Raw genomic sequence first — 23,973 nt, forward strand, 5'->3', positions numbered from 1 at the left:
AGTACACTAAAACAAACCTGATCTCTCTAGGACATTCAGAAGCCAAGTTATAAGCCCACAAATGTGTAACTGGACTACTTCTTTAAAGTGACACCAGATCCGGTGAGCTTTGGGACATGGTTTGACCCACTTAGGAATGTGCGATCATCATGAAACTTTCAGATCACTTACAACTCAATAGATTCTAACTTCTTGTAACGTTTCAGCCTGATTGGACCTTGTTTTCACACAAATGGACCCAGAATGATGTGAAATTGTGCTTCGTTTAACATAATTCTGGGTGCTATTTACAAACCATAAGTGCTAATGACTCCATTCCTTTTTGTAGTTGTAGGGGCTGTTGATTGGAGTACACTAAAACAAACCTGATCACTCTAGGACATTCAGAAGCCAAGTTATAAGGCCACAAAGGTGTAACTGGACTACTTCTTTAAAGTGACACCAGGCCCGGTGACCTTTGGGACATGGTTTGACCCCCTATAGGAATGTGCGATCATCATGAAACGTTCATATCACTTACAACTCAATAGATTCTACCTTCTTGTAACGTTTCAGCCTGATTGGACCTTGTTTTCACACAAATGGACCCAGAATGATGTGAAATTGTGCTTCGTGCAACATAATTCTGGGTGCCATTTACAAACCATAAGTGCTAATGACTGAATTCTTTTTTGTGGTTGTAGGGGCTGTTGATTGGAGTGCACTAAAACAAACCTGATCTCTCTAGGACATTCAGAAGCCAAGTTATAAGCCCACAAATGTGTAACTGGACTACTTCTTTAAAGTGACACCAGATCCGGTGACTTTTGGGACATGGTTTGACCCACTTAGGAATGTGCGATCATCATGAAACGTTCAGATCACTTACAACTCAATAGATTCTACCTTCTTGTAACGTTTCAGCCTGATTGGACATTGTTTTCACACAAATGGACCCAGAATGATGTGAAATTGTGCTTCGTGCAACATAATTCTGGGTGCCATTTAAAAACCATAAGTGCTAATGACTCCATTCCTTTTTGAGGTAATAGGGGCTGTTAATTGGAGTACTCTAAAACAAACCTGACCTCTTTAGGATATTCAGAAGCCAAGTTATAAGCCCACAAAGGTGTAACTGGACTACTTCTTTAAAGTGACACCAGGCCCGGTGACCTTTGGGACATGGTTTGACCCCCTATAGGATTGTGCGATCATCATGAAACTTTCAGATCACTTACAACTCAACAGATTCTACCTTCTTGTAACGTTTCAGCCTGACTGGACCTTGTTTTCACACAAATGGACCCAGAATGATGTGAAATTGTGCTTCGTGCAACATAATTCTGGGTGCCATTTAAAAACCATAAGTGCTAATGACTCCATTCCTTTTTGTGGTTGTAGGGGCTGTTGATTGGAGTACACTAAAACAAACCTGATCTCTCTAGGACATTCAGAAGCCAAGTTATAAGCCCACAAATATGTAACTGGACTACTTCTTTAAAGTGACACCAGATCCGGTGACCTTTAGGACATGGTTTGAACCCCTTAGGAAAGTGCGATCATCATGAAACGTTCAGATCACTTACAACTCAATAGATTCTACCTTCTTGTAACGTTTCAGCCTGACTGGACCTTGTTTTCACACAAATGGACCCAGAATGATGTGAAATTGTGCTTCGTGCAACATAATTCTGGGTGCCATTTAAAAACCATAAGTGCTAATGACTCCATTCCTTTTTGTGGTTGTAGGGGCTGTTGATTGGAGTACACTAAAACAAACCTGATCTCTCTAGGACATTCAGAAGCCAAGTTATAAGCCCACAAATGTGTAACTGGACTACTTCTTTAAATTGACAACAGATCCGGTGACCTCTGGGACATGGTTTGACCCCCTTAGGAAAGTGCTATCATCATGAAACGTTCAGATCACTTACAACTCAATAGATTCTACCTTCCTGTAACGTTTCAGCCTGACTGGACCTTGTTTTCGCACAAATGGACCCAGAATGATGTGAAATTGTGCTTCGTGCAACATAATTCTGGGTGCCATTTAAAAACCATAAGTGCTAATGACTCCATTCCTTTTTGTGTTTGTAGGGGCTGTTGATTGGAGTACACTAAAACAAACCTGATCTCTCTAGGACATTCAGAAGCCAAGTTATAAGCCCACAAAGGTGTAACTGGACTACTTCTTTAAATTGACAACAGATCCGGTGACCTCTGGGACATGGTTTGACCCCCTTAGGAAAGTGCTATCATCATGAAACGTTCAGATCACTTACAACTCAATAGATTCTACCTTCCTGTAACGTTTCAGCCTGATTGGACCTTGTTTTCACACAAATGGACCCAGAATGATGTGAAATTGTGCTTCGTGCAACATAATTCTGGGTGCCATTTAAAAACCATAAGTGCTAATGACTCCATTCCTTTTTGTGGTTGTAGGGGCTGTTGATTGGAGTACACTAAAACAAGCCTGATCTCTCTAGGACATTCAGAAGCCAAGTTATAAGCCCACAAAGGTGTAACTGGACTACTTCTTTAAAGTGACACCAGGCCCGGTGACCTTTGGGACATGGTTTGACCCCCTATAGGAATGTGCGATCATCATGAAACGTTCAGATCACTTACAACTCAATAGATTCTACCTTCTTGTAACGTTTCAGCCTGATTGGACCTTGTTTTCACACAAATGGACCCAGAATGATGTGAAATTGTGCTTCGTGCAACATAATTCTGGGTGCCATTTACAAACCATAAGTGCTAATGACTCCATTCCTTTTTGTGGTTGTAGGGGCTGTTGATTGGAATACACTAAAACAAACCTGATCTCTCTAGGACATTCAGAAGCCAAGTTATAAGCCCACAAAGGTGTAACTGGACTACTTCTTTAAAGTGACACCAGGCCCGGTGACCTTTGGGACATGGTTTGACCCCGTATAGGAATGTGCGATCATCATGAAACGTTCAGATCACTTACAACTCAATAGATTCTACCTTCTTGTAACGTTTCAGCCTGAATGGACCTTGTTTTCAAACAAATGGACCCAGAATGATGTGAAATTGTGCTTCGTGCAACATAATTCTGGGTGCCATTTACAAACCATAAGTGCTAATGACTCCATTCCTTTTTGTGGTTGTATGGGCTGTTGATTGGAGTACACTAAAACAAACCTGATCTCTCTAGGACATTCAGAAGCCAAGTTATAAGCCCACAAATGTGTAACTGGACTACTTCTTTAAAGTGACACCAGATCCGGTGACCTTTGGGACATGGTTTGACCCACTTAGGAATGTGCGATCATCATGAAACTTTCAGATCACTTACAACTCAATAGATTCTACCTTCTTGTAACGTTTCAGCCTGATTGGACCTTGTTTTCACACAAATGGACCCAGAATGATGTGAAATTGTGCTTCGTTTAACATAATTCTGGGTGCTATTTACAAACCATAAGTGCTAATGACTCCATTCCTTTTTGTAGTTGTAGGGGCTGTTGATTGGAGTACACTAAAACAAACCTGATCACTCTAGGACATTCAGAAGCCAAGTTATAAGCCCACAAAGGTGTAACTGGACTACTTCTTTAAAGTGACACCAGGCCCGGTGACCTTTGGGACATGGTTTGACCCCCTATAGGAATGTGCGATCATCATGAAACGTTCAGATCACTTACAACTCAATAGATTCTACCTTCTTGTAACGTTTCAGCCTGATTGGACCTTGTTTTCACACAAATGGACCCAGAATGATGTGAAATTGTGCTTCGTGCAACATAATTCTGGGTGCCATTTACAAACCATAAGTGCTAATCACTCCATTCCTTTTTGTGGTTGTAGGGGCTGTTGATTGGAATACACTAAAACAAACCTGATCTCTCTAGGACATTCAGAAGCCAAGTTATAAGCCCACAAAGGTGTAACTGGACTACTTCTTTAAAGTGACACCAGGCCCGGTGACCTTTGGGACATGGTTTGACCCCCTATAGGAATGTGCGATCATCATGAAACGTTCAGATCACTTACAACTCAATAGATTCTACCTTCTTGTAACGTTTCAGCCTGAATGGACCTTGTTTTCAAACAAATGGACCCAGAATGATGTGAAATTGTGCTTCGTGCAACATAATTCTGGGTGCCATTTACAAACCATAAGTGCTAATGACTCCATTCATTTTTGTGGTTGTATGGGCTGTTGATTGGAGTACACTAAAACAAACCTGATCTCTCTAGGACATTCAGAAGCCAAGTTATAAGCCCACAAATGTGTAACTGGACTACTTCTTTAAAGTGACACCAGATCCGGTGACCTTTGGGACATGGTTTGACCCACTTAGGAATGTGCGATCATCATGAAACTTTCAGATCACTTACAACTCAATAGATTCTACCTTCTTGTAACGTTTCAGCCTGATTGGACCTTGTTTTCACACAAATGGACCCAGAATGATGTGAAATTGTGCTTCGTTTAACATAATTCTGGGTGCTATTTACAAACCATAAGTGCTAATGACTCCATTCCTTTTTGTAGTTGTAGGGGCTGTTGATTGGAGTACACTAAAACAAACCTGATCACTCTAGGACATTCAGAAGCCAAGTTATAAGGCCACAAAGGTGTAACTGGACTACTTCTTTAAAGTGACACCAGGCCCGGTGACCTTTGGGACATGGTTTGACCCCCTATAGGAATGTGCGATCATCATGAAACGTTCATATCACTTACAACTCAATAGATTCTACCTTCTTGTAACGTTTCAGCCTGATTGGACCTTGTTTTCACACAAATGGACCCAGAATGATGTGAAATTGTGCTTCGTGCAACATAATTCTGGTTGCCATTTACAAACCATAAGTGCTAATGACTGAATTCTTTTTTGTGGTTGTAGGGGCTGTTGATTGGAGTGCACTAAAACAAACCTGATCTCTCTAGGACATTCAGAAGCCAAGTTATAAGCCCACAAATGTGTAACTGGACTACTTCTTTAAATTGACACCAGATCCGGTGACCTCTGGGACATGGTTTGACCCCCTTAGGAAAGTGCTATCATCATGAAACGTTCAGCTCACTTACAACTCAATAGATTCTACCTTCCTGTAACGTTTCAGCCTGACTGGACCTTGTTTTCGCACAAATGGACCCAGAATGATGTGAAATTGTGCTTCGTGCAACATAATTCTGGGTGCCATTTAAAAACCATAAGTGCTAATGACTCCATTCCTTTTTGTGTTTGTAGGGGCTGTTGATTGGAGTACACTAAAACAAACCTGATCTCTCTAGGACATTCAGAAGCCAAGTTATAAGCCCACAAAGGTGTAACTGGACTACTTCTTTAAATTGACAACAGATCCGGTGACCTCTGGGACATGGTTTGACCCCCTTAGGAAAGTGCTATCACCATGAAACGTTCAGATCACTTACAACTCAATAGATTCTACCTTCCTGTAACGTTTCAGCCTGATTGGACCTTGTTTTCACACAAATGGACCCAGAATGATGTGAAATTGTGCTTCGTGCAACATAATTCTGGGTGCCATTTAAAAACCATAAGTGCTAATGACTCCATTCCTTTTTGTGGTTGTAGGGGCTGTTGATTGGAGTACACTAAAACAAGCCTGATCTCTCTAGGACATTCAGAAGCCAAGTTATAAGCCCACAAAGGTGTAACTGGACTACTTCTTTAAAGTGACACCAGGCCCGGTGACCTTTGGGACATGGTTTGACCCCCTATAGGAATGTGCGATCATCATGAAACGTTCAGATCACTTACAACTCAATAGATTCTACCTTCTTGTAACGTTTCAGCCTGATTGGACCTTGTTTTCACACAAATGGACCCAGAATGATGTGAAATTGTGCTTCGTGCAACATAATTCTGGGTGCCATTTACAAACCATAAGTGCTAATGACTCCATTCCTTTTTGTGGTTGTAGGGGCTGTTGATTGGAATACACTAAAACAAACCTGATCTCTCTAGGACATTCAGAAGCCAAGTTATAAGCCCACAAAGGTGTTACTGGACTACTTCTTTAAAGTGACATCAGGCCCGGTGACCTTTGGGACATGGTTTGACCCCCTATAGGAATGTGCGATCATCATGAAACGTTCAGATCACTTACAACTCAATAGATTCTACCTTCTTGTAACGTTTCAGCCTGAATGGACCTTGTTTTCAAACAAATGGACCCAGAATGATGTGAAATTGTGCTTCGTGCAACATAATTCTGGGTGCCATTTACAAACCATAAGTGCTAATGACTCCATTCCTTTTTGTGGTTGTATGGGCTGTTGATTGGAGTACACTAAAACAAACCTGATCTCTCTAGGACATTCAGAAGCCAAGTTATAAGCCCACAAATGTGTAACTGGACTACTTCTTTAAAGTGACACCAGATCCGGTGACATTTGGGACATGGTTTGACCCACTTAGGAATGTGCGATCATCATGAAACTTTCAGATCACTTACAACTCAATAAATTCTACCTTCTTGTAACGTTTCAGCCTGATTGGACCTTGTTTTCACACAAATGGACCCAGAATGATGTGAAATTGTGCTTCGTGCAACATAATTCTGGGTGCCATTTACAAACCATAAGTGCTAATGACTGAATTCTTTTTTGTGGTTGTAGGGGCTGTTGATTGGAGTGCACTAAAACAAACCTGATCTCTCTAGGACATTCAGAAGCCAAGTTATAAGCCCACAAATGTGTAACTGGACTACTTCTTTAAAGTGACACCAGATCCGGTGACTTTTGGGACATGGTTTGACCCACTTAGGAATGTGCGATCATCATGAAACGTTCAGATCACTTACAACTCAACAGATTCTACCTTCTTGTAACGTTTCAGCCTGACTGGACCTTGTTTTCACACAAATGGACCCAGAATGATGTGAAATTGTGCTTCGTGCAACATAATTCTGGGTGCCATTTAAAAACCATAAGTGCTAATGACTCCATTCCTTTTTGTGGTTGTAGGGGCTGTTGATTGGAGTACACTAAAACAAACCTGATCTCTCTAGGACATTCAGAAGCCAAGTTATAAGCCCACAAATGTGTAACTGGACTACTTCTTTAAATTGACACCAGATCCGGTGACCTCTGGGACATGGTTTGACCCCCTTAGGAAAGTGCTATCATCATGAAACGTTCAGATCACTTACAACTCAATAGATTCTACCTTCCTGTAACGTTTCAGTCTGATTTGACCTTGTTTTCACACAAATGAACCCAGAATGATGTGAAATTGTGCTTCGTGCAACATAATTCTGGGTGCCATTTAAAAACCATAAGTGCTAATGACTCCATTCCTTTTTGTGGTTGTAGGGGCTGTTTATTGAAGTACACTAAAACAAGCCTGACCTCTCTAGGACATTCAGAAGCCAAGTTATAAGCCCACAAATGTGTAACTGGACTACTTCTTTAAAGTGACACCAGATCCGGTGACCTTTGGGACATGGTTTGACCCACTTAGGAATGTGCGATAATCATGAAACTTTCAGATCACTTACAACTCAATAGATTCTACCTTTTTGTAACGTTTCAGCCTGATTGGACCTTGTTTTCACACAAATGGACCCAGAATGATGTGAAATTGTGCTTCGTTTAACATAATTCTGGGTGCCATTTACAAACCATAAGTGCTAATGACTCCATTCCTTTTTGTAGTTGTAGGGGCTGTTGATTGGAGTACACTAAAACAAACCTGATCTCTCTAGACATTCAGAAGCCAAGTTATAAGGCCACAAAGGTGTAACTGGACTACTTCTTTAAAGTGACACCAGGCCCGGTGACCTTTGGGACATGGTTTGACCCCCTATAGGAATGTGCGATCATCATGAAACGTTCATATCACTTACAACTCAATAGATTCTACCTTCTTGTAACGTTTCAGCCTGATTGGACCTTGTTTTCACACAAATGGACCCAGAATGATGTGAAATTGTGCTTCGTGCAACATAATTCTGGGTGCCATTTACAAACCATAAGTGCTAATGACTGAATTCTTTTTTGTGGTTGTAGGGGCTGTTGATTGGAGTGCACTAAAACAAACCTGATCTCTCTAGGACATTCAGAAGCCAAGTTATAAGCCCACAAATGTGTAACTGGACTACTTCTTTAAAGTGACACCAGATCCGGTGACTTTTGGGACATGGTTTGACCCACTTAGGAATGTGTGATCATCATGAAACGTTCAGATCACTTACAACTCAATAGATTCTACCTTCTTGTAACGTTTGAGCCTGATTGGACATTGTTTTCACACAAATGGACCCAGAATGATGTGAAATTGTGCTTCGTGCAACATAATTCTGGGTGCCATTTAAAAACCATAAGTGCTAATGACTCCATTCCTTTTTGAGGTAATAGGGGCTGTTAATTGGAGTACTCTAAAACAAACCTGACCTCTTTAGGATATTCAGAAGCCAAGTTATAAGCCCACAAAGGTGTAACTGGACTACTTCTTTAAAGTGACACCAGGCCCGGTGACCTTTGGGACATGGTTTGACCCCCTATACGAATGTGCTGTTGGGGTTATTAGGAGCGAACAATTCGTAAGCTTTAACTTACTTTTGGATTCTTCAATAAATTCTGTAAATATGGAACTATTTACTGATTTATTAATTAATTAAGATATTCTTAGATATCTTCGGGGCACCACCCTTTAATTAGAAAGGGAAATGAATCCAAAACTCTTATCAGTCTTTCTTGAAGTTCGTAGAATCCTCGGAGCAGAGACTTCTCTTCGACACAACAAAGCTACTGGACACAAAAATCTGAATTTTATAACATTTAATTAACAATTTGTCAAATGAATAAACAGTGGAATAGATGAATAATAACCGTGTGATATGATTGAAGATGGATGTGTTTGCATGTGATGGAGGATGTATGAATGGGGTCCTTTGTTCTCACAAAGGAGTAGTGTGTGTGTGTGTGTGTGTGTGTGTGTGTGTGTGTGTGTGTGTGTGTGTGTGTGTGTGTGTGTGTGTGCGTGTGTATGGATTCAAAATGGAGTCTTGAATACAAGATGGCTGACCCCTTTGTCTGGCTAAAGTGTCGGTGGCAACTTGCACTTTAACTTCCAAAGCACTTAGAATCAGTAGTAACTTAACCTTAAATCACTCAAAACATTTCAAAAGATCATGAAACAACACAAAAGATTAATCACAAATTAATATCTTTTAGTTTCAGCCTGGCCATGACAGAAACCATTTTAAGATACCAAACAATGATCAATAAGCAGTTTATTCTTTCAAAATGACCCGACGGACGTGTTTGGGACGAAAGAGGAAAACACGAAGCTACTTTTTAAGCAATAGCGCGGTTTTATTGCTTATTCTGGACTATAGAGTTAACGGAAGAAGAAGGAGAGAGAGAAAGAGATGAGTTGCTGATCACCAGAAGAGCGAGGCGTCCCTCCCTCTTTGATTTGACGGTTCTCCGTGTTTCTCCGCAGCTTTCGGCGTCGTCCGTCGGTTTGATGCTTTCTCCGTTGTTTGGCGTTCACGAGTGTTTCTCCACGGGCTGGACAGAGACAGCAAAGTTTCTTTCTGTGCTGAGTTATAACTTACAGCGTGCTTGATGGAGTTGTTGCTTTCCTCCGCAGTTCTGTGTCCTCAAACATCAGCTGGAGGGGAGCAGAAACGAGCAGATCTGATGGGCTTGCAGTTTAGTTTCCAGCAGTTCCGTGGGCTCAACTTGGGCACTTAGAGCTTCCGCGTGCTCAAGGGAGTCGGAGCGTTGACAAGCGTGTCCTTACCGCCAGGTATCCTGGGCAAAAGAACGAGGATTCTTTGTCTCTGCTGAAGATTTATGGTCTTAGTTCGCGGGAAAAGCTCCACGGCTTCCCGCACATGCGCAGAACGTGTTTCTGGTACTAGGCGGTGACATCATCCCAATGCTTCCGTGTGCAAAGCATCATGGGAAATGAAGTTTCTTGGCGCTGATGTGATTATTTGCTTTTCAGAGCAATTTAAGCACAGTCATTTTGGAGAAAATCACTGCATAGTAATTTCCTCATGAGGTCAGACCCTCAACATTCCCCCTTTTGGTTTCGGGGATCGCGCCCAAAGCTCGATCGTCGGAAGCACATATGGGTTTGTTCCTCATGAACGTAGGTCGACTTGATTGTCGGAAGCACAGGTGGGTTTGTCCCTTAGGACGTTGGTCTCCTTGAACGCCTTTGTCTTTGGTCTTTGTCTTGGATCCTGGCGCCTTTGGTCTTTGATCCTGGTCAGGCACAAAGAGGATAGGAAACGGGATAGTCCCCAACGCGCATAACGAGAAGAAGCCACTCACGCAGGTGGTACGCAATGATGATGTCGTCCATGCGAGAGGTAGTAGTGTAGAAGGAGGAAGGTCGGTGGGCGGTTAACTCCACGAGGGGACACAAAGGCATCTCACCGCCGGCCATACAGTTCAGTTTATGGATCACGCGGTGATGTACGAGGTCCATAGTTCGCAAACGCGCATTGACCTATGTGGTCCCAAGATTCCCCCCTTTTTTGGTCCAAAGGGTGGATCAGGACAGTCTTTGGGCTAAAACAAGGACCATAAAACTAAGAGGTACTACAATGTGCTGGTGCGTCAGACAGAGTCATTGACAGACTGAGCTGGGCCGGCACATAACCACTAGTCAATATGTGACCAAGTAAGAAACAAAAATACAGAAAACCCAAAAAAAAAACATATAACATCCAAGAAAATTCATAGCAACCTTGAGGTCTCATAAAATACATTCTTAGGTCATACATTCAGTGTGTAGCTTATAAAGAATGTGACATAATGCAACACTCAGATAAAAATGTGAGGTAGACTAAAGTGAGAACTACTCTTAGGGTTACAGAATAACAAAGAAAATGTTGCTCACCCCCTTTAGACAGGTGTGGTACATTCACGCTTGGAGTCTCCCCGAACGCGGTCACGAGGCACACCGTAGGTGAGCAAGTGCATCTTATCTTGGAGTTTATTAACACGCCTGTAGGCAGAATAAGCTATCACGGCCGTGATGAGCCATTCCATCCCCAGGGCGACCAATGTGCAGATTAAATCGTATAATCTGTGTCAATGTAGCGTCTTGGGCGTCAAAGTAAGTTCACGCGGGTTTTGTGTGAACTTAACAAATTTGGTTCCTTCAATCAGTAATTGTTGGTCAATTTCTAAATCGAAGGCAAAGTTATAACCCTGGAAAGCGTCCATGATCTCAATCTCTGAGTCATGCTGTTCGAGGTTGAGGTGATGGAGTGTCAGGTTTCTAGTTCAAAGTGGAAATGCCTACCGTCCTTTCAAATACCAATGCTCAGCATCGACCTAAACCTATAGATGTGAGGTGTCACAATTATGGGAACGTTTAACAGGAAACCGAGTTCTAATTTTTTTCAACGTGAATGGGATTTGCACTGCCTAGGCTGTACGCTAGGTGGATTTGTGAAAGGTGCACAGTAGAGGGGTAGCAGCTGTCAAGCTAACTTTGAGCAGGTCCAGTGGTACCAAGTACGGGGAAATACGACTTTCAACCAAGCTGTCCAGAGTGGAACTTACTTCTCTGAGCAGGTCCTGCATCAAATCTCTCACCACTCATGTGTACACAATATCCTGATGTATGGTGTCAGACAAAGTCTTGATTGCACGTAGAGATTCATTAATCAGAGCAGAATGTAGGTTGACTGTTACAAGAGTACCCTGTAAGGTTTTAGTAAGAATTCCTGTTTGCGGTCTAGGAGGAGGAGGTTCCCCTGGATCTCTGGCATCTCATCCTGGAGTTCGGCAATGTGTCGTTGGACAGTCTTAAGACTAATTGTGTTAGCCGCCGAAAGTCCAACTGAAAAGAGGGAACCCACCGCGGACACCGCAGCAATGAGTCCACCTAGAAACCTTTTTGGGCGGTTATTTTCTCCGAGGTCATCTTCAGTGACTATAAATTTTTGAAGTTGTGCCAACATGTAAGCGGTGGTGCGCTTGGCATGTTGAACAGTACCAATAATGGACTTGTGAGGAGGAGGGGCCGGTATCACGTGTTTGTGATAGACGTCCCACGGGTCCAAAGGGACAACGATACGTTGCGTATGAATGCGGCAGTGTGTGATCAACAATCCGGGGTTGTCTTGGAGGACCATCCCGGTTGGTGGTCCCGGTTTAATGATGGCTGATGGAGTGGCTGCCGTTGATCCAAAGAGGATGCAGAAGATCCAGAGGAACTCCATCCTGTAATGGAGAGACTCGTGGTTAGTGAAAAGAACGGCGGGGGGGGGGGGGGGGGGGGCGGGGGGGTCTTGTTCTTTGTCGGTTAGTACATGTTAGTGGGTTAAACGTGCACTTCCCCCCCCCCCCCCCCCCTTTCCATTTCCATGCATAGAACTATGTCGAGACTACGTCTACCTCCTGCGGGGAGTCTGGTCTCTGTACCCGCGGGGATGGTTTGACGTAGGGTTTGATTTGGTTTGCATGCACCCATTTGTAGACAGGCTCCTGTCTCGCTTTGGTGATGCGTAACCTGTATGCAACTGGAGAGAGTTTTGCCACGATCTCAAATGGTCCTGACCAGCAGGGCAGGAACTTCTTAGCTTTGCGTGCCGGTTGGGCGAACCGAAAGTAGAATACTTTGTCACCCACCTCGTATTCGCGGCTGGTTGTCTTTTGGTCGTAGTAGGCTTTAGCGCCTTCTACGTTGGTCTCCAGTTTCTTCTGAGCGTGCGCGAACGTAGCTCTGAGGTGTGTTTTCAAGTCTGCCACATACTGATGGGCGGTATAGGCAGTGGCAACACTGACATCCTCTGGGTGATACAGGAGGTGCAGTGGTAGAGTCATCAGTCTGCCGGTCATCATCTCAAAGGGCGTAACCCCAGTGGATCGCTGTGGAGTGGACCGTATGGCCATCAGGACCAGAGGGAGCTTGACGTCCCAGTCCTTCCCAGTGGAGCAGACGTACTTTTTGAGCATAGAGACGACCGTGCGGTTCATCCGTTCGACCTGTCCGGATGACTGTGGGTGATAGGGAAGGTGGAATCTCACTTCCACTCCCAGAAGTTCAAACAGGGACGTCATTATACTGGATGTGAAATGAGTTCCTCGGTCAGAGTCAATGCAGAGTGGAAGTCCCCATCGACTGAAAACGTGGTTAATCAGCAGTACAGCGGTTGTGACGGCTGTATCGTTTGGCGCTGGAAGGCATTCCACCCACTTTGTGAAACTGCAAGTTACAGTTAGCATATATTTGTTTCCTCTTGCCGATTTGGGAACCGGTCCAACCCAGTCGATCTGCAGGTGGGACCAAGGGAAGGTTATAACCCCTGCGTTGCAGTGGTGCTCTAGCAAGCGGCTGGGAGGGTTGAAACTGGGCACAGACGAGGCAGCCTTGGACATAGCTGTGTACGTCCTTGGACATCGACGGCCAATATGCTACTTCTGTCAGTGACGCGAGGGTAGCTTTTGCTCCACGGTGACCTCCAACCGGAGTGTCGTGGGCGTAGGCAAGCATCACTCCTCTGTGGTCGAGTGGAACAACCCAGCGCGGCGGGCTGTGATCGTCACGCATGTTAACTAACAAATCGTTTTGTAGTTTCAGGTGCGCGAGTTGACGATGCAGGTTTACCAAATCTTGGCTTGCACCAATAGGTGGTGATGGTTGTTTAGACATCGGGCCCTTTTGGAGAAGCTCGCGGATGAGCTTCAGGTCAGGATCTTGTTCCTGCATGGTGACTAGGTCCACGTCCTGTGGTTTTCTGCCTAGAAACACGGGTACCTCAACGTTCTGAGGTTCATCTGCCTGTTTAGCATGGCGACGAGTAATCGCGCAGACCTCGTGAACGGCCTTGGGTGGAAGCCACTCGTCTTTGAATTCCCAACAGGTTCCCTGGTCAGCACCGAGCTTAGCAAGGCGGTCAGCTTCGTCATTACCATCTTTCTCCGGACCTATGGTCCTGGAGTGACCTTTGACCTTTTTCCAGTAGACCATTATGCCTTTCTCAGTGGTGAGCAGATCACACGCTAGGAATAACTCCGAGTGTTTCACATCTCTGTTCCTGGCGTTTTTCATGTGGTTCTCCTTCCACATGGGGAAGTGAGAAATGAAGCTGTGTCTAGCGTAGTTTGAATCAGAGCAAAGGACGATTTGAGTGATGTCCAAGGCTGCTGCCTGCTGGAGGGTTATCAACACTGCAGCGATTTCGGCGTACTGACTAGACTTTTGGCCCAACCGGTAGTGATTTGGTTGCTTGGTGTCACAGTCCACCCAAACGACTCCAACCCCAGCACGGAGCTGGCCTTCGTGAAGGTAGGAGCATCCATCAGTGTAAACTTTCGGAAGCCCTTGGCAAACATTCTCATCAAAGTAGCGATGATTGGATGCGGTTGGGTAGACTGCGGCAGGTGTGTCCAGGGGGCCCATGACGGAGTCAGAGTCACAGTGCTGGCAGCCTGCTAGCCCTTGTCCTAGCGCTAGCTTGGTGTTCTGACCATACTTGACCTCAATGTTGTATCCTTGGAGCACCATCATCCACGTCGCAATGCGGCTGTTTGACACTCTTCCTTCGCGCAGACGCTGGCTGTTTAGGAAGGTGACAGGCTGATGACACGTTTCAATGATCACTTTCTGTCCACCGATGTAACTACAAAAGTGTTTGACAGCCCAGACTGTAGAGAGGAGAGCTCTCTCGCAGTCTGAGAACTGGAGTTCCACCTTGCTCAGAGGCTTGCTGGCGTATGCCACAACTCTCATGTCCTGATCGTGTTTCTGCTTCAAAGCAGCGCTCAGGCAGTGAGAGGAGAAAGTAGCCTCTATGTAGAACTCTTTATCCTTGTCTGGGTAAGCCAGACAGGGTGCGGACGCCAACTTCTGTTTTAGGAACTGGAAGGAGTGTTCTTGGGGTCTGTCCCACACGAAAGGTGTGTCGTTCCGAAGTAGCTCGGTGAGGGGCCTCGCTATTTCAGCGTACTCCTCAATGAACTGCCTGGAGTAGTTGCAGACTCCGAGGAAGCTCCTGAGTTCAGTCAGATTAGCTGGGGCTTTGATGTCCTGAATGGCTCTAATGCGTCCCGCTTGGGGCTCGACTCCATTAGGGCCAACCAGCAGTCCAACATACTCCAATTTGGTTCGACACCACTGTCCCTTGAGAATCGCCAATTTAGCTCCGGCATCAGCGAGCTGTTGCAGCACGTGACGGAGTTCGGCCAGGTGCTCCTCGAAGGTTCGACTCCTCATCAAGATGTCATCGACATATATGAGGTTCCCTCTGGAAGCAGCATCTGACATGGCTTTGTGGAGGAAGATGTTGAACTCTGCAGGTGAGTTAGAGTAGCCAAAGGGGCAGCGGTTCCAAGTATATTGGCGATTTCCAAAGGAGAAAGCTAGTTTATACTGGTCCGCCGGCTCAACCTTCATGGTCCAGAAGCCGTTGGCTACGTCAACCGTAGAGAAGAAACGAGCATCTCTGACTCTGGCTAGCTCTTGATCTAAATGGATCATAGGCCATCTGGAGAGAGGTACTTGTTTGTTCAGTGCACGATAGTCTATGGTGAGACGCCATTTCCCAGTCGGTTTCAGAACCGGCCAGATGGGAGAGTTGTAAGTGGAGTTACACTCTCTGATGATGTTTTTCTCCTTCAGCTGATCGAGGATCTCCTGGATCGACTCATAAGCAGCGAGGGGAATCTTGTACTGACGTACAAAAGTAGGAGGGGCATTCGGGTTCGTTGGAATGCGAACCGTGTGCAGGTTTGTGAGTCCACAGTCCAGGGAGTCCCTGGATAAGACGGACTGAAACTCATAGAACAGGCTTCTAAGCTCTGCTCTCTGCTCCTCTGACTCCAGCGCATCCGCTTTGTCAAGCTGCTGGCTGACTTCGGCCTCGAAGCCGTCATAAGGTTCAGAGGAGGAGGGTCTCTGGTGTTCCGGGCTTTCAGCCGGTGACTCAGAGGGTTGAGTATTTATTGCAAAAACCGTTAGACACTGACCACCGTCAGTATCTAAGGTTGCACTGCAAATGGGTTCCTCAGGAAGGGCTTCATGCCGCTTGATGGTAATCATTTGTGAAGGGAAAGTACTGAATGTGTCTACACCAACCTGTCTGTCGTTCAAGAACAACGGAAGTTGTCCGATCACGGGGACTGACAGTTCGAAGTCATGGAATGAGCTATCTATCAGCATGCCCAAGGGCTTTCCTGCCGGCATGTGGATAGGACTCCGGGTCGGATTTTCGACCAACAAGTAGGCAGAACGATTGTTCAGCTCCAAGAGTGGCGTGCCACAGACGGCTAAGTTGAGCTCCAAGAAGTGCGGTGATGGCTGGAAGAAGGCCTGTGTGCCTGGCAGCTTCTGATGCTTCATCAGAGTCAGACGAACAGGCACTCCCTTGACCAGTGGGGGCAGAACCGTGCTGGCCTCAACCACTGCACGGCAGGCCTGTGGAATGGTCTGACCGGACAGCAAGTGTTCACGGCCTTCTGAGCGAGGCTCAGAGGAAGGTGTGGCTCGGGCCCAAATGACTTGATTGCAAGTGTCCAGCTGGGCACCGAGTCGAACCAGCAGATCTGCTCCAATGAGTGCAGGTGGATCAAGCTGTGGTATGATGCTGAATGTATGTGTGACCTGTCTTGCTCCAAGTTGGATAGTCAGAGAGCAGACCTCTGGCGCTTTCAGGAGCCTCTGCGGCCAAGTAGGTGACAAGAGCCGATGGCTACGTGTCACGCTGACCAGAAGGGGGTCCTTCTGACGCAGGTGTTCAAACGTCTGCTGGCTGATGGCTGACTTTTCAGACCAAAGAGCAAGGCGAGCATCTGAGATGTGGGTGCAGTTGATGGTAAGACCACCAACTATGTGTGGTGCATATGGCTGCAGGCTGACGTTCTTCAGCGAGCAGAGAAAAGATGAATGTGCGCGGAGCGGAGTTCCAGGAGCGGTTTCGTGCCTTTGCAGGCGGTCATCGTCTGTGGGAGCCGTAGGGAGGGGCATGACCTTGGAACAAGGGTTTTGCTGCTCACTTATGCTGACTTCAAGAATGGAGGATGGTCGGCTGCTATCCGGGTTCCAGGGCTTAGGTGTGTCCACCTGGGCCCACAGTTGACCCTTCTGGCAGTCGATGAGGGGAGCTAGACGTTCAAGCAGGTCCTGACCAATGAGAAGTGGTTCAGTGTCTAGCTGGCAGACATAAAACGGGTGAACCAGAGTCATGTCTTGGAAGGTGATGTCCAGCCACGCCCGGTGAGTGATACACTCCCGGGTCTGGGTGTAGCTGGTGATTTTCAGGTCACAGGGTTCTACCTGGACTGGTTTCCCGAGCGACCGCATGGTGTCAGACAAGCGATGGAACAGTGTGGAGCATATCAGGGTGATTTCTGAGCCAGTATCCAGCAGAGCATCAACCTGTATGCATCCACCTACGTTGGTGCTACAGTACAAACGGCGAGCATGATCATGGTTTGTTAAGTCACCAAGGAACTTCAGAAATTTAGTATCAGGTTTCTCTGGGGGGTAGATTTCAGGAGACTCCTGTGATCTACCAGTAGTGTTCCCCCAGCTGATCAGGTAGGTCCTGGCCACGCTGGGAGGTTGAGCCACGCCTAGTCATGCGGACGTTGGCTCTGGGTCTGGCTTCTTAGAAGAAGACTTTGGTGCAGGGGTCTCTCCTGCAGATCTCAGCTGTTCCTTCTGTTTAGCTAGGAACTGCTGAAACATCTCCTGGAGGTCGGCTTTGGTCAAGTACTCACCTGCGGACTTGTGTTCGGGACCTACCTGTGGGCGGCGCTCCTTAAACCTTCCACTGTTCCGACCTGCTTGCCATTGGTTTTGGTTGGGCCACTTCCTGTCTGATTGTCCAGACCTAGGCAGCCAATCAGCACCCCCCTTCCCCTGTTGAGGAGATTGGGACTGCTCTCGCGGTTTAACAGGTCTAGGTTTAGCAGATTTTGGCTTAGTGGGTGGAGCTTCTGTGCCTTCGAGCTCCAAACGCGGCTCGGCGTCGGGAGCTAGGTGCATAACGCAGTGATGTGCTTCAGGCTTTTGGGGCTTTCCGCCGGCTTCCCAAGCCTGTTGAGCATATCTCCTAATCTCCTGAGTTGTCAGTTTTTTCATCCGACAATACATTGAGACTTCGGATCGAACACACTCGTGCAGGTTGTGAATGAACAGGGATCTGAAGGCAGGGTCTTCCTCGAGCCCAGGGCCGTTTCGACCTTGGAAATAAGCACTTTTGAGTCGGCGATAATACTCTCTGGGGGGTTCGTTCCTCCCGTGTTTGATGGAGAAGGCCCCCAGAGTCTGCATACGTGGCGTATTCATCTCTCAACGCTCGGCAGAGCGAGGAGTACCGATCACGAATGTCAGGTGGTAGAGTTTCCATGAAACCGTGCACCGTTCTAGATGTGGTTTTCCAAATTAGCTTGAGCTTTTCCCTTGAAGAGGGTGCTGGAAGATCAAGCAGACAACGTTCTATCTCCCTGAGATAATCGTCGACATTGGATTCATTGGTGTTAGGATCAAAGCGTTCTATGTCTTTAGCTAGCGATTCAATTTGACGTACACGGAGCCCTGACTCACGGTACGGCGCGTCATCCTCTGACTCTGACCCACGGTCTGTCTCAGAGGGCGCTGGATATCGCTGGTGTGCTCTGGGCTCCCAATGTTGACTCCTGGGGCCCAAATCGGGGTCCGGCATGTGGTGGTGGGCTGCTGGCACGTCACGTGGGTGTCTTGGGAGGTCCTCCTCCCGGGGCACGTCTGCGTAGTGCAGCCTGCATCTTTCAACTGGGGCTTCTGCGTAATACACTTTGTCCGGATACGGACTGGCGTATGATGCTTTGTCCTGCAGCTGGTTACCGGCATGCCGAATACCGGAGTAGCTAGGATGGGTGGATGGTTGAGGTGCAGCTTGGGGTGCATAACCCCAGCCGGCACCTTGCACCCTTCGTGGACTGGGGGAGCGGTCTAAATAGAGGTGCCGCTCAGCTGGTCGACTTCTCACAGATTGAGAAGGCCGTGAAGATGAGGGTGGTGGTCCAACCTGGGGTTCGAGGGCGAATTGCCCTCGGCCCCTAGGTGGTCCTGAATGCCCTATAGTGTGTGTAGGGAACGGGGCCGAAGGTTGGAACAGATGAGCTTCATCTCTCCCCTGCGGCGTGCGTCCGTCCAGAGAGTCCTGGTGTTTCCCCCCTTCCCACTGTCTGTTGTCATCAGCAGAAGGGGGCGGGGTCTTCTCCCCATCTTCCCCAGAATCGGTGCTGGTGTCGTCTTCCTCCTCGTCATCCTTCTGCCTTCCATTTTGCTGCCTTTCAGCTAGCATGCTCTGGAGGTTCATGATCTTCTGACCACGTTGGAGTCCTCTCTGATAGAGGATCAGGGCTAACTTAGCTAAGTGAACCTGGATTGGTTTTGTACCATCCGGGTTTTCTATTTGATCAATTACAGCTTCTAGCTCGACGCTACGCTGTTCTTCAGTGAAATCCCTAGAAGGGTAGTCGGGTTCTCGAGCAACCGCGACCAGTTTGGACAATATTTGTCCAGAAAGTAGGCCAGGTTCATAGTCGTGGGCCGCAGCGCCACCTGGTTGCTGGGAGTTGGTCAGTTCACTACTCTGTCCCTCCATTTTTAACAACCGAACCAAAAATAGCCTAGTAGAGCTTCTGCAGATAGCTCAAGCTGCACCTTTTGGGCAGCAACTGCTAGCTTTGTAGCAGAAAAACACTAAATTAACCTTTGTGCGCACAGGTTTTAGCGTTTTAAGATTGCACGGAATGCCGTGACTAACACCTAAAATACTATTCCTTTCAGTATTTTAGCAAAAGCTGGTGCGTTGCCGTAGCAACGTCTTACAACACTTGCAGTGTTAAATATGCTAGTTATTCCTTCAGAATATTAGCAAACAAGGTGTTATCAGTCTTTGAGTGAAGGTTTCAGTTAGTTACAATAGCCACTGTGAGTTAAAGTCGCTAAATTAGCAGTTAATTTTAGCCTAAAAGGGTTAGTCAGAATTACTTACACGCTGCACCTTTAATGAGGAACTGAATTTTAACCTAAAAGGTTAGCCAGAATTAATTACATGTTGCACCTTTAAGGAAAAGCTGAATTTTAACCTAAAAGGTTAGCCAGAATTAATTACACGTTGCACCTTTAAGGAAAAACTGAATTTTTAACCTAAAAGGTCAACCAGAATTAATTTACACGTTGCACCTTTAAAGAAGCACTGAGTTACTGGTGAGAGTTCGATGCAGCTTCCTGCTCAGCGAAATCAGCACCACTCTGTTGCTGGTTCAAGGCTGAACAACGGATTATTTTTAATTCAAGCTCTTTGGATTTATTTGTTTGTTTGTGCCGGATAGAAATCTCTGTGTATCCAAGCCTCACACGGCCGCACCAATAAAATGTTGGTGTTATTAGGAGCGAACAATTCGTAAGCTTTAACTTACTTTTGGATTCTTCAATAAATTCTGTAAATATGGAACTATTTACTGATTTATGAATTAATTAAGATATTCTTAGATATCTTCGGGGCACCACCCTTTAATTAGAAAGGGAAATGAATCCAAAACTCTTATCAGTCTTTCTTGAAGTTCGTAGAATCCTCGGAGCAGAGACTTCTCTTCGACACAACAAAGCTACTGGACACAAAAATCTGAATTTTATAACATTTAATTAACAATTTGTCAAATGAATAAACAGTGGAATAGATGAATAATAACCGTGTGATATGATTGAAGATGGATGTGTTTGCATGTGATGGAGGATGTATGAATGGGGTCCTTTGTTCTCACAAAGGAGTAGTGTGTGTGTGTGTGTGTGTGTGTGTGTGTGTGTGTGTGTGTGTGCGTGTGTATGGATTCAAAATGGAGTCTTGAATACAAGATGGCTGACCCCTTTGTCTGGCTAAAGTGTGGGTGGCAACTTGCACTTTAACTTCCAAAGCACTTAGAATCAGTAGTAACTTAACCTTAAATCACTCAAAACATTTCAAAAGATCATGAAACAACACAAAAGATTAATCACAAATTAATATCTTTTAGTTTCAGCCTGGCCATGACAGAAACCATTTTAAGATACCAAACAATGATCAATAAGCAGTTTATTCTTTCAAAATGACCCGACGGACGTGTTTGGGACGAAAGAGGAAAACACGAAGCTACTTTTTAAGCAATAGCGCGGTTTTATTGCTTATTCTGGACTATAGAGTTAACGGAAGAAGAAGGAGAGAGAGAAAGAGATGAGTTGCTGATCACCAGAAGAGCGAGGCGTCCCTCCCTCTTTGATTTGACGGTTCTCCGTGTTTCTCCGCAGCTTTCGGCGTCGTCCGTCGGTTTGATGCTTTCTCCGTTGTTTGGCGTTCACGAGTGTTTCTCCACGGGCTGGACAGAGACAGCAAAGTTTCTTTCTGTGCTGAGTTATAACTTACAGCGTGCTTGATGGAGTTGTTGCTTTCCTCCGCAGTTCTGTGTCCTCAAACATCAGCTGGAGGGGAGCAGAAACGAGCAGATCTGATGGGCTTGCAGTTTAGTTTCCAGCAGTTCCGTGGGCTCAACTTGGGCACTTAGAGCTTCCGCGTGCTCAAGGGAGTCGGAGCGTTGACAAGCGTGTCCTTACCGCCAGGTATCCTGGGCAAAAGAACGAGGATTCTTTGTCTCTGCTGAAGATTTATGGTTTTAGTTCGCGGGAAAAGCTCCACGGCTTCCCGCACATGCGCAGAACGTGTTTCTGGTACTAGGCGGTGACATCATCCCAATGCTTCCATGTGCAAAGCATCATGGGAAATGAAGTTTCTTGGCGCTGATGTGATTATTTGCTTTTCAGAGCAATTTAAGCACAGTCATTTTGGAGAAAATCACTGCATAGTAATTTCCTCATGAGGTCAGACCCTCAACAGTGCGATCATCATGAAACGTTCAGATCACTTACAAATCAATAGATTCTACCTTCTTGTAACGTTTCAGCCTGACTGGACCTTGTTTTCACACAAATGGACCCAGAATGATGTGAAATTGTGCTTCGTACAACATAATTCTGGGTGCCATTTAAAAACCATAAGTGCTAATGACTCCATTCCTTTTTGGGGTAATGGGGGCTGTTAATTGGAGTACTCTAAAACAAACCTGACCTCTGTAGGATATTCAGAAGCCAAATTATAAGCCCACAAAGGTGTAACTGGACTACTTCTTTAAAGTGACACCAGGCCCGGTGACCTTTGGGACATGGTTTGACCCCCTATAGCAGACCTGGGCATTTTACGGCCCGCGGGCCACATACGGCCCTTTGGTTGACTTTGACCGGCCCGCGTAAGGTTAATTGGAAATTACAAAATAAATGTATTTTCTCATTTTACCTCATGCATGGGCTAAGGCTGCATTGCTTTTATTTTGAAGTTGTTTTTTACGTGCACAATGACGCAATACGTATAGCAACAGGTGCCTGCGGTTGACATGGTGATTGTAGCCCGAGAAATGTCCGCTCATGCAAAAAAAAAAAAAAAAAAAAGAAAAGAAAGAAAGATGCCGAATGCAGGATTTTCAACAAAAATTGGACTGCTAAGTATTTTTTTTACTGAAGCCGGAGGTAAAGCCGTGTGTTTGGTTTGCGGGGGGGGAGATTGCCGTGTTTAAGGACTACAATTTGAGTCGGCATTACGACAAGAAACACTCGGAAAAATACAAGAACTTGTCTGATGCTGAGAGGGCACGGACATCCGAAGCTTTGCTAGCAAAGTTGCAAAAGCAGCAAGGCTGTTTTACTAAGCTTCACACATCCAGGGATGCAGCAACCAGGACCAGCTTTGTGATATCCCACAAAATAGCTAAAAACAACAAGCCGTTTTCAGAGGGAGAGTTTGTCAAAGAGTGCATGGTGGACTCTGCCGCACTAATATGCCCTGAAAAAAAGGAGCATTTGAGCAAATCCCGCTGTCCAGGCGAACCGTGACCGGGAGGATCGAGGACATTGCGGGGAACCTGGAGCTTCAGCTGCAACGTGAAGTGGCAAGTTTAGACTTTTTCTCATCAGACGAGAGCTGTGATGTCCGGGACACAGCCCAGCTGCTCGTATTTGTCCGGGGGATAACGGAGCTCACAGAGGAGCGGGCAGCAATGCAGCCGATGAAAGGGACAACGACAGGGAGTGATCTTTTTACAGAGGTAAATGCGTGCACGGACACTCTGGGATTGAAATGGGAGAGACTGTCAGGTGTCACAACAGACGGTTGTCCAAATCTTACAGGGAAAAATGTCGAACTTTAGAAATGCATGCAAGATAAAGTGACAGAAATCGATGCAGATTAAAAATAGGTGTTTTTGCCTTGAATTATACACCAACATGTGTTGTGAAAGTCAGTGCTAAAAATCAACCATGTTACTGATGTTGTTACTAAAATAATAAACTTCATCAGGGCGCGGGCAATAAATCACAGACAGTTTGTAGCTCTTTTGGAGGACTCCACACAGCTGTCAGATGGCTCAGCCTGGGGAAAGTGCTGAAGAGGGTTTGGGACTTGAAAGCAGAGATTCAGGATCTCTGCTGGATTTCTACTCTTCTCTTAAGGAGGACTTTCCAAACCTGAAGAGACATGCTCAGAAGATGTTGGTTTTCTTCGGCTCTACCTACATTTGTGAACAAACATTTTCAATGATGAAGTTTACAAAATCCAGGTAAAGATCCTCTCTCACTGATGATCATTTGTCAGCTGTGCTTCGCATCTCCACCTCAGACATTCAACCTGACTGATGCACTCGTTAAAGCCCAGCAGAGACTAGATTTCTCTCACTGAATAAGAAAAAAATCGCTTAAAAACACAAAATAAGGTGTTTGGACCACAAATGTAGGCAACTAGCAGTGAACTGGGACACTTTTTTTTAAACCTCTTTCTCAAGATCACAGTTCAGTGATTTTATTTTACAGACAATACTGTGTGTCTGTAGAATGCTAAGAACCTCTTTCCAACAATATTTGAAACTCAAAATGTGTTTTGGAGTGAATGTGACTAAAACTGTTAACTAATATAAGTCACAAATGTTTAACAAAAACC

The sequence above is a fragment of the Nothobranchius furzeri genome, chromosome 7 (assembly GCF_043380555.1).
Source record: "Nothobranchius furzeri strain GRZ-AD chromosome 7, NfurGRZ-RIMD1, whole genome shotgun sequence".
NCBI classification, from domain to species: Eukaryota; Metazoa; Chordata; class Actinopteri; order Cyprinodontiformes; family Nothobranchiidae; genus Nothobranchius; species Nothobranchius furzeri.